Below are 10,000 nucleotides of genomic sequence, written 5' to 3'. Positions count from 1 at the left end.
CTAGTGTCTCTCCTATGGGTTAACTCCTTTTACTAAAGTGGCCAAGGTAGTTCTGCTTAAATACATGTATCGTTATATAAACATGTCATATTGATGGGTTAAACTATTTTTTTCAACTGCATATACTGGCGTATTAACTATCTTATAATTGAACCGACACGAAAACAAACATCAATTACGCACGTAAAGTTGTCACAATCTATAATTAAAACGGACTGAACCCAGTTGCAAGCGTGCATATACTGTCAACAAACTAATTAGTTATTAGACTAGATTGACGTACAATATGATATGCGCTATTGTGAAGCCGGCACGAGAGTGTCATATGATTGGCAACTTAATTACATATTGACAATGTAAACATGAAAATATCGTTAGTGTTTTTCCTATACATTATGTAACAATCCGTATTTTGACGCATGTGTAGTCTCTCAGAAAGTTCAATTTAATTAAAGACCTTTCTGATTAGATCCAAGTTTTTAAGGCTTCAGTTCCAACCCTTAGATACTGGTGAGCTGCAAACAGCATAAACACTGAACCCGAGTTACTCGCAGGGTGTTCTGGTTTTATGTTGTGTGCACATAGCCATTATCACTTTGCTTCTGAGTGGGAAAGGGTTAATGAATGTGTACACAGGTTATTCAGAGACAACCCTTTGCCTTTATTGCATTTGTCGTTTAAATGAAGTCTACTTTTAGCGAAAATCCAGTCAGGCGGATCGCACATTCTTATGGGGGGGGGGGAGTGGGTTACACTTCACCCACATGTGGTTAGCCTTGTCTTCCTAGAGCCAGGCTCCATTCGACCCGTGAATCATAAACCGAGGTTCCCTTTGAACTGTGAATCATAGAGCGAGGCCCCATTTGACCCGTGAATCAAAGAGCGAGGCCCCATTTGACCCGTGAATCATAGAGCGAAGCGCCATTTGAACCGTTATTCATAGAGCGAGGCCCCATTTGACCCGTGATTCATAGAGCGAGGCTTCATTTGAACCGTGAGTCACGAGTGAGGTCCCATATGACCCGTGAATGATAGAGCGAGGCCCCATTGACCCGTGAATCATAGATCGAGGCGCTATTTGACCCGCGAATCATAAAGCGAGGCTTCATTTGAACCGCGAATTAGAGACCGATGCACCATTTGACCCGTGAATCATAGAGCGAGGCTCCATTTGACCCGCGAATCATAGAGCGAGGCTCAATTTGACCCGCGAATCATAGAGCGAGGCTTCATTTGAACCGTGAATCATAGAGCGTGGCTCTTTTTGAACCGCGAACTTGCCATGGATCAACAGATCTACCAATCAGGACAATCCTGAAGAACTTACCATGCTTTGCGATCCATAATACATTATGACCCATCAACACTCAATCACTTTTGTGATATAACATTCATTACTCTCTTTTTAAAAAGTGCTTGAACTAAAGCTTGTAAAACGTACCGTAATTACTCTATGTTTTCGGACACTAAACAATAATTAATTGTTTTCGTGTCCGAAAACTTAGATACGAAAAATATTAACAAAATACAGGTGTCCGAAAACTTAGAGTCGAAAATGGAAGTGTCCGAAAATAGCGTCAATTGCATCAACGACTACCGGTAATAGCACGCGCTTGTAAAATACCATGCCGTATAGTATAAATTACAGTTATACATGTTTGCACTGCATTTTAAATAATTGTAAATGCTTAATTTATTTGACAGAAAGTTGCTTCAAGGTTGTACTTTGACCAACGAGTTCAAAAATGAGCATGTGATGTACCGATACACGCTTGTATAAACCTGTAATTAACGCAATAAAAAAGCAAACTATGAATTCTTTGTTTGTTCATTGCCGATAGTTGTTGTGTAACACCTTCCATTGTTCGTAAAACTTGGTATAGGGTGCATCACAATTTGAAACATTTAGTATTTATCACAGTTATTTTACTGAGAAGGAGTAGTACCATTGCGGTAGATAATTGAACTGTTAATTGGCACTACCCCTGGTAATTGTCATAACGCTTATGCTATCGGGCGAAATCATTGTTTTATACCGGTTTACAAGGTTATTTACCCAATAACGCAAATGTAATTGTTTATTGCCCTCAGTCATGCACCCAATGATTTATGATGTTAATCTGGTTGTAAAACCCCATGATCGAAGTGTCATTAGATATCGAAAAAAGGTTATGGTAAAATAACGCTGTGAAATATACTGTCCGAAAACTTAGAGACATAAACGACGGACGAAAACTCGTGTGTCCGAAAATAATGAGTCACGAAAAATATATTTTTTTTTGCTAAGAAAGGGGTTGTCCGAAAACTTAGAGTGTCCGAAAACATAGAGTAATTACGGTAATATCCATTTGCTTATTTCAGTTAAATACATTTTCTTTGCACGGATCTTATCTGATCATAGATCTATCCCCTAGTTCCGGTCCTAAACAACCCTGTATTTCTCATTAAAGCGAAACCATTTCCTGCATTTTTTCTGACCTTTGATCTTTCCCAAGTTAACAAACAAAAATATCCCAGTATTATTTCAGGAGGGATATTCGGAACCTTATTGGATTTAATTAGCATCCAAGCATCCGCGTTTACACCGACCACCTTTACATCGTTTGTAAACTCTGTTATAATACATAATGAATTCGGTACGGCATACAGGAAACATCTCTGTTCGTTCGAAACATCACTCAAATCGTTTTACCAGATCTCGCAGAACGTTATCGTTTAAAATAAGATATATGATCTTTGATATGTGAGGTCAGCTTATCCCAATCCCAAATTTACCTTGATTGTTTAGATTCGGATAATGAATTCTGGGATATATTTAGAAAAGGTAGTGAGTTAATTAAGTATCTCAGCAGGCGATCGAAGCTATAGATCAGTTCCTGGTAAAAAGCTTATTCTAACACGGCACGCGACTTGTTTTCTATGTACAAAGAAGGAAAACTACCGTGGGTTATTACCCCGATATACCAACAGTGATAAGTATGACGTCACTTTGATTTTCCGCGCATTGTTTATGAATTAAGACGACGTCATTTGATGTTCATTGTTGTGGTGACGTCACGTTTTCGCGGAAAAGTGAAGGACGTTCGGTTAATATAATTCTCATTTATATCTTTTAAATCGCGGATAACTTATTAATTAAATCGTGTTAGAATCGAAATAATCGATGTGTAAGCGTTGGTTATTGCGGTAATAACCAACGGTATGTCGTTCCGAAGCTTGTTATCAAACCACTCGGGCTACGCCCTCGTGGTTTAATTCCTACGCATCGGAACTCCATACCGTTGGTTATTACCGCAATAACCAACGGTTACCCGTCGATTATTTCTTAAATATAACATTGTTATTTTACTCCTCTATCAACAATGTGTTTTCGATAAATGCGTGATGGAAATAAAAAAACATTTGAAGAATCACACACAACACTATATTGTGAACGTGTATGTTAAATTTTGGACACAATACCAACTTTTTTTCACAGTGTTTGCCTTCTTGCGCGTTAGTGTTATCATGGCCGACGTTTTATTTTAGTTAAAACCTATTTATTTTTGTTCGATTGCATCGAAAGCCTAAGTCTTAATCGAGACGCTACTGGGCCTAGAACCAGTACTTTGTGTCTTTGGGGGAGATCAAACGAACGCTCCCACAGTGGGAATCGAACCCGTGACCTCCCGGTCGCTAGGCGGACAACGTATCCATTACGCCGCGGCGATGTTTACTTTCAAAGAATTGTTCTTCCTAGGAAACGGAGTTGAACGTGTATATTTATGCCGTTTGCTTGCGATGCAATCGAGCTAGATAAATAAGTTATCAACCAAGCTGGAGGTGTTTCAAATTACTACCAATTACATATATCGAGATAAATATGAGCCTTTTTTATTCGCTCTACTCGAAATCTAGATATTGTTACTTAAGCTCCATTGGTCATTGTCTGCTCGGGTACTACTTACGTGTACCCCGGGTACTCTTAGGTATACTTACATGTACCGCGGGTACGGTAAATATACTTAATCGCACCCGGTCGATATTAGACTGTACCCGAATTGTATTCCCGCCTTAAATCCTATGCGCTACCGATTATCTTAAACAAACTTCTCTTTTTTTAAAAACTGCGTCAACATGCTTTGTGAGTATGAGTTTCGATAATATAGAGGCCATTTTACAGAAAATTGACATAAATGTGAATATATTTAATTTTAAAAAATAGCCAACAACGACTGATTAAGCTTTAAATTTCCCGGGTACGTTTTAGTATATTTACCGTACCCGGGGTACATGTAAGTATACTTAAGAGTACCCGGGGTACTTATAAGTAGTACCCGAGCCGACAATGACCAATCGAGCGTTACTTAATGGTATCTACCCGATAAACAATGATCATACGTTCTTCATCTACACTTAACAGGTAAAACCAATGCTCTTCATAATAATCATGATTTTCGTCATTTTATTACCATTGCCCGGTAAATATATCCCTTAAAATGTAAGACGTGAATTTCATGAAAATGTGTGACTATTTTATAGCATTATGAAAAAAATGGCAATTATGATCAAATTAAATACCATTTACGACTAAATGCAAGAAAAACACCGTAAAATGCCTTACCTGACAGCAGCAGAACTCGCATCCATGTTTATAGAACCATAACGTTATGTTTTGAAATGAACGCCGGGTTTAAAGTTAACCCATTAATGACCAGCGTCCTATATTTGGGACACCTAGGAATTCTGGTCAGTGTTAATTATTTTACTGATAAACAGTTAACTCTGTTGTGTGGCTGTGCTATCAGTCCTTTGTATCAGGTAACATCAATTTGAGATGAAACAGAAAGAGATTTCATGCATTCATAAGGCTGCATTTAATACACGTCATCAGTATTCAAGATGTATGGCGTGCTGAGTGGGCAATGCCGATTCAGAATATAATGTGGAATTTTAAAAACGATTAAATGGATTAAATACAATGAATTTTTTCGAGGACTTGTTTTCCGTAATACAGTATGACTTTATTATAAGGTTTATGTAAAAAAAGTTTCTGTTGTAATTAGTTGTACCTCAAATTTTATTTTGACTGACCTAAGGCGTGGAAACAGGAATTCGAGCTTTAATTCATTTGGGGAAGGTTGTAATTCAGACAGACACACATTCTTCAGTTTGAGTCTGAGAAACAAATCTGATATTTGTCTTCTTTTTGTAGAAGCATTTTGCTTAGTTTTGTTGCAGACTACAAGTGTTATGATTTTAACATTATTGTATGTTAAACGAATACAGTTGCTTAACAAAAGCGCGAAGAATTAAGAAGAACGGAAATATATAATTACCAATAGCTAACTGTTAATGTTCTTCTAAAGATTTTATTGAAATGACTTAGCGTGACGGGACTGAAAAAAGTCAAATTTAGCAAATTTTAGTGTGTGTGTGGGGGGGGGGGGGGTCAGGGGGACTACTCCCCCACCCTCTAAATGCACGATCGTAAAAGCATTCCAATAAAGTGTAAGAATAAAATACATGTTTTATCACTCGTGACCCATCGACTATCTCCGGAATCATTCGTAAGATTGGTTTGCGCAATAAATCGTCTCCTGATTCTGAGGACAATTTAAGGTCTTAGAAACCATGACAGCGTGATTCATGTATTCATGCATTGGCAAATATTCTAAGCCGTGATGAATTTATAAGGATAGCGCCGTAAATCAACATGAAATGTGTCGTGAATAATACAGAATAATGTCATGTACATCTGTTTCTCGCATTCCAATCGACTTGTATCTTGCCAGCAACACAAGTAATCTTGCATTTCAATCGCCGTCTGCTTCGTGCATATCTTTCACTAAGTATCCAACCTTACCTAGATTTGCTGAATTCCGAATATTACTTTGTAGATCTAGAATGTGTTTCCGAAGTATTTTTCACAATTCATATTTTGCACACTCCCGCGGAGTATAGAGTAGCACGTCGAAGATTTTCACCACGTATTTTGCTGCAATTCGGACCAAGTATGATGAAATACAGAAACTATGACAAGTTTAGTGTATGTGGGGCGGATAAATTCGCAATTTTCATCCGAAATTTTCCTTTTGTATGGTACGGTAGTTATCGTGTAAAGGAAGTATACAGGTATAGAGTAGCCTATAATAAAGGTCATGTATATTGCCATGCTGTGTTGACGCAAATACATGCATATAAACCGAATCGTATCGATAAAAGTATACATACTGCTTTTCTTATGTGCACATTTATCCGATAATCCAATAAAATTGCAACATCACTTAAAAAATAATAATCTTGAACATTAATGACGATATATGTTTAAGAAATTCGTAAACACAACCGCACGCATATATGCCATTTTCAGAAGTGTAATGAGTACAGTGCATTATGGGGCAGAGTTTATTGGACGAGCGACTTTAAATTTAGATTAAATGCAATAAGACTTATGTACAAAAAATTGTTTTATTGCGTCATACGCATGCAAAAAACGTGTTTCCCGGGGACTTTCTGATACCACGCAAAAATGAAAGTGAAACTCTGTTAACAATTACCGGTACACTACGTTCGCATGTAAATAAATCGTCTGCATTATTTAATTTCTTATACACGAACTGAAAGATTAAAGATTGACATAATACTAGAATAATAATGAAATGACAGAAAAAGTTGTTTTATACAGTAGGCAGTATATTTCACAGCCGCTCATTTAATATAGTCAAACTGCAACCATATCAAAGTAAGAATGTTTCAATCGTTTTGAATTACTTTAATTAATTAATTGTATAACTATCCCGCTTGCACTTAACTTATGGAAATTATTGCACTGAACCGCTCTGATGAGGAATACATGTAATAAACACTGACACGCGAGTTTTTCACACCTTTATTGACATTACACAACGGATTAACACCAATTAGCTGTCGGTGTTGTTTAACCTCGAGGCGATTATAATCGGTTCAACGGACAGTTGAATAAAGCAATCAACATGTGATTGCCTCCATCTTTGAATTGTCTGAAAATACATGAAATTGCATATTACGGATTTGAATCAGAAATCAAATGGAAGGTTGGAGAAAAAATGGGATCCAAGCACCCTCCGCGTTATATTGGATTCAGCGTTATAACGGAGCGCGTTATATTGGAGTTACAGTGTATTCTTATAAAAAAAAAATCCCGTTACGGCAGACAGGGTCGTACCTTGCTAATTTGTGCGGACTGCTTAGGTTGTAATTTATGGGCTCCCGACTAGCTTACTATACTATGGAAAATTATCGCTAGACTTGCATGCTCATTCAAACAAACTTGCGCATCATGTGTCATATGATACTCGTACTATCAATGTGGGGTACAGACAGATTCTTCCGGCGTTTTTTCTGATTTATTGCGATTATATGAAAATATCTGAGGCAATACACATGAAACTAATTATATGTCTGATGTTTCGTGCTTTATTCCGCCTACAAAGGCTCTGCGTTCTTTATGAGCAAACTCTTGATTATCTGATTTATTGTTTAACTTGATTCTGTCAAAGCATATTGTCACATTTTTACCTAAAACTAATCACACTGTCCGTGCGCACGTCTGTCCGTTATTTATTTTGTTCTTTAATGTACTTGTACACTTTTGTGTCCACGAGATAGAAAAAAGATGAGTGCAAAACTAAATAAAAGCGGCGTACAATTAAAAAAAGAGCGTAGCAGTAAATAAAGGCAGAGTGCATAAAACAAAAGAGGAGAGCATTTTCGCTATATCGAGATCCCGAGTTAGTCAGCCAATCAAACTTTGCGTAAATTGGCTGACTAACTCGGGATCTCGAGATAGCGAAAATTCTCTCCTCTTTTGTTTAATGCACTCTGCCTTTATTTACTGCACCGCTCTTTTTTTTTAAATTTACGCCGCTTTTATTTAGTTTTGCACTCCTCTTTTTTCTATCTCGTGGCCACGACATAGCTAACTCGTGGCCACGAGATAGAAAAAAAGAGGAGAGCAATTTAAAAAAAGAGAAGTGAATGTCGCTTCTATGCCACCGTAGATATTGCATGACTGCACAGGCAGAACTTGGACTACGCTTATATTTAAACTATCGTCACCAGAAACAAGGCGCAAATAACTTGAGGCCCGTTCGTTACGTAACACAAAGATCTGCATTACGAAATTGAGAAGTGCTTTGTTTGGTCACCTGTTTCTATATTTGGCGCAACAGATCGCAGTCCCCACGAAACAAAAACAAAATCCAACACAAAAGCACAGCCACACGACACCCCAATCAACCAAAGTGTCGCGTGGCAAAAGGCTAGCCCTCCGCCATCTGAATATCAATTGGTAATTGGACAGACTGTGGAGACTTCTAGCGAAAATCGATGATTTTCAATCTTATCTGCAGATGAAATCAGAAAAGACATGGCAGCAAGTTTTGTCGCTGAAAAGATCTATCGATCGGCCTTGGCGGCTGACGCAGTGACAGCCGACTCTTGTATAATACTCATTGTATTGCCGTCACTCTCGTGTTTGACTTAAGCTCTTTTTAGTTCGTCTTTCACTAAGTTATGTAATCTTGATGATCATCAGGCATTGTATTTGTTCGACATGTTAAGCCGATATTGACCGAACGTATTTAAATGCACATACAATGAAAACGGTATCAGATTTTATGACTTTTTAATGAACATAATTTTGTTTTGTAAGATTATATTTTAGTAGGTTAATGTTCGAACGCATTCGGTGCGAAAGAAAAATACTTTACTGAACACTTGGAACACACGTATTGTACTTACTTGGTATACCACAGGATTTCGCGAAGATGAGAACTATTAGATAAATAATTACGAAATCCACGTCATTTTTATTTTACCGATTTCAAAGTGAGTGTTTCTTTATTTTGTTTTTTACGGTGTCTTTTTAATCGATAACTCTTACACTAACGTTATTTTTTTAAGTATTTGCGAACAGTAGAAAAACTTTTTAAACACAATCAGAGCACGTATGCAAGTATAAATCGATATTCAACACGCCTCACCTCAAAGATCTCAACGTCAATATTTGTAAACTAATTAATTAAGCATATATTTATAGCTCGCATTGTGTATACAAGCGTACTAAATTTGGTTATTTTAGATTTGGCGATTGCAGTTTCGCCACGCAAGTCGGCACCCTTGAACTTATTGATTACCAATAACGTCAGTAACCTATGTCTTCGCCTATTCATAACAAATGATTTTTATCAGGTGATATATGCATATATGTCGAGATATTATCTTGATGTGTCGGAAACTGACAACGCTTGTTGCGGTTTCCGCTAGTGCCAGTCTCACCATGTAATCATCAAGTTTAACCCTTTGCATGCTTGGATATGTGTCGTCTGCTAAAATGTCGTCTGCTGAATTTCTAAAATTAGCATTTTCTTAGATTTTTTCAAAGACCACTATCAGAATAGCAAACAGTTTGGATCAAGATCAGACGCCACGTTTTGTGGCGTCTGATCTCGATCCAAACTATTTGCAAAGGCCTTCAAAATTCGGTTCCAGCACTGAAAGAGTTAACAGTTCTAAGACAGGCCCCAAATTCCTGTGCTGGCCACTTTTCACACATTTTGTTGCATGTAATTTAATGACCGCAGACCAATGAAATAACCATTAGCCACAGCAGGTACCTCATTATATCTGACAGTTGCTTGATGCCTAACCGCATGTTTACAGCCCTTTGCAGGGAACAGCAGTGAACAGCAATTGCTATACAGTGGTATCAATATAGAGATAAACAAATAAATACATCTGTCTGGCATTTATTTTCGTATAAAAATCAGCATGCTGACTGCATAAAAAGAATAAATTACAAAACTGAAGCAAGCTCTTGAAATAGCAACATTATGTACTTATATATTTCCAAGAAAGGTTAATAAAATATGTGTAAATTTAATGGGCGTGATATTTAAGATTTCTTAGCTTTAAGAACAGTGATGCCTGATTGAACTTACTCAATATGGCTATTATTTAACTTATAACTATCACAAAG

At 37.3% G+C, this 10,000-nt stretch overlaps 1 protein-coding gene across 1 annotated transcript in view; it reads left to right on the top strand.

Annotated features, from left to right (window-relative positions):
- LOC127851342 (potassium voltage-gated channel protein Shaw-like) overlaps nt 1–10,000 on the top strand; it is a 100,958-nt gene that overhangs the window by 1,413 nt on the left and 89,545 nt on the right. The gene's annotated exons all lie outside the window — the stretch shown is intronic.

Source organism: Dreissena polymorpha, chromosome 11 (genome assembly GCF_020536995.1).
Source record: "Dreissena polymorpha isolate Duluth1 chromosome 11, UMN_Dpol_1.0, whole genome shotgun sequence".
Taxonomy (NCBI): Eukaryota; Metazoa; Mollusca; class Bivalvia; order Myida; family Dreissenidae; genus Dreissena; species Dreissena polymorpha.
The sequence above is the reverse complement of the archived record's forward strand: the minus strand, read 5'-3'. Positions and strand labels throughout refer to the sequence as shown.